The following is a 3,746-nucleotide window of genomic DNA, read 5'->3' as shown; positions in this document are numbered from 1 at the left end:
AGTATTATGCCTCCATCAGAAAGGATGAATAGCCAACTTTTGTATCAACATGGACGGGACTGGAAGAGATTATGCTGAGTGAAATAAGTCAAGCAGAGAGAATCAATTATCATAGGGTTTCACTTATTTGGGGAGCATAAGAAATAACACGGGGGACATGGGGAGATGGAGAGGAGAAGGGAGTTGGGGGAAACTGGAGGGGGAGATGAACCACGAGAAACTATGGACTCTGAAGACAATCTGAAGGTTTTAAAGGGGCGAGGGGTGGGAGGTTGGGTGAGCCTGGTGGTGGGTATTATGGAGGGCATGTATTGCATGGAGCACTGGGTATGGTGCATAAACAATGAATTCTGGTACACTGAAAAGAAATAAAAAAATTAAAAAAAAGAAATAAAAAATAGAGCTTCCTTACTACACTGCAACTGTGTTACTGAGTATATACCCGAAAGATACAAATGTAGTGATCTGAAAGGGGCACTTGCACCTCAATGTTCATAGCAGCAATGTCCACAATAGCCAAATTGTGGAAAGAGCCTAGATGTCCTTCAACAGATGAATGGATAAAGAAGATGTCATCCATATATACAATGGAGTATTACTCAGCCATCAGAAAGGATGAATACCCACCATTTGCACTGACATGGATGGAACTGGAGGGGATTATGCTGAGTGAAAAAAGTCAAGCAGAGAAACACAATTATCATATGGTTTCACTCATACGTGGAACATAAGGAATAGAGTGGACCACCACATGGGAAGGGAGGGAAAACTGAATGGGAAGAAATCAGAGAAGGAGACAAACCATCAGAGACTCTGGACTCCAGGAATCAAGCTGAAGGCTGCAGATTGGAGGGGTGTGGGGAGATGGGGTAGCTGGGTGACAGGTATTAAGGAGGGCACATGTTGTGATGAGCACTGGGTGTTACAGGTAACTAATGAATCACTGAACACTACATTAAAATCTGCTGATGTACTGTATGTTGGCTAATGAATTTAAATTTTAAAAACTAAATTAAATAAAAAAAATAGAAAAATAAAACCAAGGCAGGAACTATATATAACCCAGAGGGCTCCGTGTTCCTGGAGGCTGAGTTAGCAGCCATGGCCATGGTCTCTGGTGGTCAAGGGACTGGAGGTCTGAGAGGTGGCTCAGTGCACCCTGGACCCTGAAGCCCCATGGCCGTGGCAAGGTGCACAGACTGGGAGGGAAGACCCAACCAGAGGCCATCCTGGCTCTAGGCTGCTGCAGGACCATTCTAAGCCCCACCAGGCAGTGTTTGCCTAGAACCAGGAAAAAAACGTTTCCCCTTGATTGTTTTTTTAAAAGATGGCTGCTCAGCGTTGACACGGGAAAAACATCCAACATAAAATTGGAGCCATCACAGCTCCAAATGACCCAGAAGTTATCAAAATGTAGTGACCCCAAAGAGAGGACCTTGTGTTGCCAGGCAGGCCTCCTGTGTGCCGGTGCAGCTGGGTGCCCAGGACATGCCCAGGTGGGCAGTGCTGGGCTCCAAGTTCTCCCTCAAGGGAATAGAAGTAGGAATCTGGTCTGACAGCTCTGCTCAGGACAGCATCCTCTGATGGAGACGGTGACATCCCCTCATGGGTCCAGGATGTTCTAGTGATTTTTGGGCACAACTTGAATCTCAGCTTCTTCATGAAGGACAGGTAGGCAGCACAGCCCCCACGGGTCCCACAGGTCCTCTGGGGATAGCATCTTGCTGGGCTTGTGGTACAGCAGGTACCTCTTCAAGTGGCTCTCATCACACCACACAACCTCAATCCCATTGGCCAGGTTGACCCCCATTGCCTGGAGATAGGCCAAGGTCAGCTGGTGAACCTCTACTACCAACCCCCCACAAAAGGCCCCAATGTAGTAAATATTGCCCTGGTCACTGGGGATGTTGCCTGGAACTGTGGCTGGTGCTGAGAGCTGAAGTCTTCATGAGCCATCCAGTAGAAACTGGGGTACAGGGTGCCAAAGAAGGCGAACAGGATCTCCATGCCCACATGATCACAGAACTTCATGTCCACATCCACGCACACCAGGTTGTCTACCTCACAAAGGAAGGACTGCTCACAGAAGCAGTTGACCATCACCATGCACTGCATGGACATGGACAATCCTGCCAGTGTGGGGTGCCAGGGACCTCGAGGACCACCACCCTCCAGACCTCCCAGGGGTGCACACGGGCCTGGCAGCCCACTGGCCGGTGATGACTTAGTAGGTGACTCTGTGTCTCATCATGATGGGCTTCTCTGCCCTCTGCAGAAACAGCTCCAGGAAGACCACCTCTCTACAGGGATGAGGGACAAGGTGGGAAGAGAGTCACTGTCAGAGGCTGGCAGCAGGACCCCAGAGCTGGTGGCCATGGACATGTGCACATTCTTCAAGGGGACAGGCCCTAGGTTGCTTTAAGCAAAAGCCACTCTCCCAGCCTGTCCTGAGCAAGTCTGCTCGTGGGACCTCCCTACCTTCTGCTCCCAGAGATGGGGGCCATCAGTACCCTATCATACAAAGGGGAGCCTGAGGTTTCAGAGGCAGGAAACCAACCCCACAGTCAGCATTCTGGAGTCAGGAACACTCCCCCTGTGCCGAGCTCCCAAGCAAATCTGCGGGTGCCCTCCCCTGGCCGACCCCCTGCAGCTCCTGTCCTCACCTGCCAGGAGTGGAGCACATTTGGGCACAGCCCTCCTTTCTATAGCCTAAAGACTGGATAGAATCAGGAAGGCTGGCCACCTTCCCCACTTTGTTTGAGTGGGCTGTCGCTGGCCCCCACAGAGCTGTTTCCACCCCCTATAGGGTTTTCCCTTGAAGATTATTGGGCCTCTTGCTGACAAGGTCCATCAGTCAACCACTGCTATTCCTAGGAGTTGGTCAACCTCAAAATCCTCCAGATAAGGAATCAGGTCCAGCTCTTGGTCAGAGAAGTGGAAAGAAGACTGATGGAAGAAGAGGGGCTTGCTTAGGCCCCAGGTTTGAATCCAACAGAGTAAGCTTCCAAGTCCAGGTCTCCATCTCCCCAGCCCCAAGAAGCTGGAAGCCTGGTCTCTTGAGGGAAATATCTGTGGTGACAGCATATCCCCATTGTCACCAAGGGTGATGAGCCCCTCTGAGACAGATTTTTCTTTAGGTTTTATTTATTTATTTGACAGAGAGAGAGACAGCTAGAGAGGGAACACAAGCAGGGGAAGTGAGAGGGAGAAGCATGCTCCCTTCTAAGCAGGGAGCCTGACATGGCAGGCTTCGATCCCAGGGCCCTGGGATCACGACCTGTGCCAACAACAGAGACTTAATGTCTAAGCCACCCAGGCACCCTGAGACTAATTTTTTTTCCACACAGACACCAAGGCTACTTCCCTGTGAATGCCCCATATCTGGCAGGTTAGTAAATTGCTCACACAGGGAAAGTGGGAACTACATTAAAATAGGGGACAAGGCCACACACACCCACCAGACACAAGTCAGGTCACGGGGGAAAGTCTAGGTCTAGCCAACAGGGGAACAAGGCAGACATGAAGCAGGGGAGAGAAGAGTGCCCCTGGCAGAGGGCAGAGAGAATGTAAAGGCCTGCAGTCAGGCCTGTGGCACATGTGGAAGGACCATACACCTGGGGGGCCCACGGGGTTGGGGGATTCACTGGGAGAGGTGAGGCTGGAGAGGATGGGCAACCAGGGAGTGGATCACAGAGAGGCTCAAAGGTGATTTTCTGAAAAGATCACTCTGGTTACTGGGGAAGACT

General features: G+C 50.8%; 1 pseudogene; it reads right to left on the bottom strand.

The window, feature by feature from the left end:
• Positions 1 to 1,621: 1,621 nt before the first annotated feature.
• On the bottom strand, positions 1,622 to 2,504 carry LOC116866523 (annotated as a pseudogene).
• Between the last annotated feature and the right edge of the window lie 1,242 nt (positions 2,505 to 3,746).

This window comes from Lontra canadensis, unplaced genomic scaffold, assembly GCF_010015895.1.
Source record: "Lontra canadensis isolate GAN:19392208 unplaced genomic scaffold, GSC_riverotter_1.0 scaffold10, whole genome shotgun sequence".
NCBI classification, from domain to species: domain Eukaryota; kingdom Metazoa; phylum Chordata; class Mammalia; order Carnivora; family Mustelidae; genus Lontra; species Lontra canadensis.
Note: the sequence above shows the minus strand (reverse complement) of the source record. Positions and strands in the feature narration are given on the sequence as shown.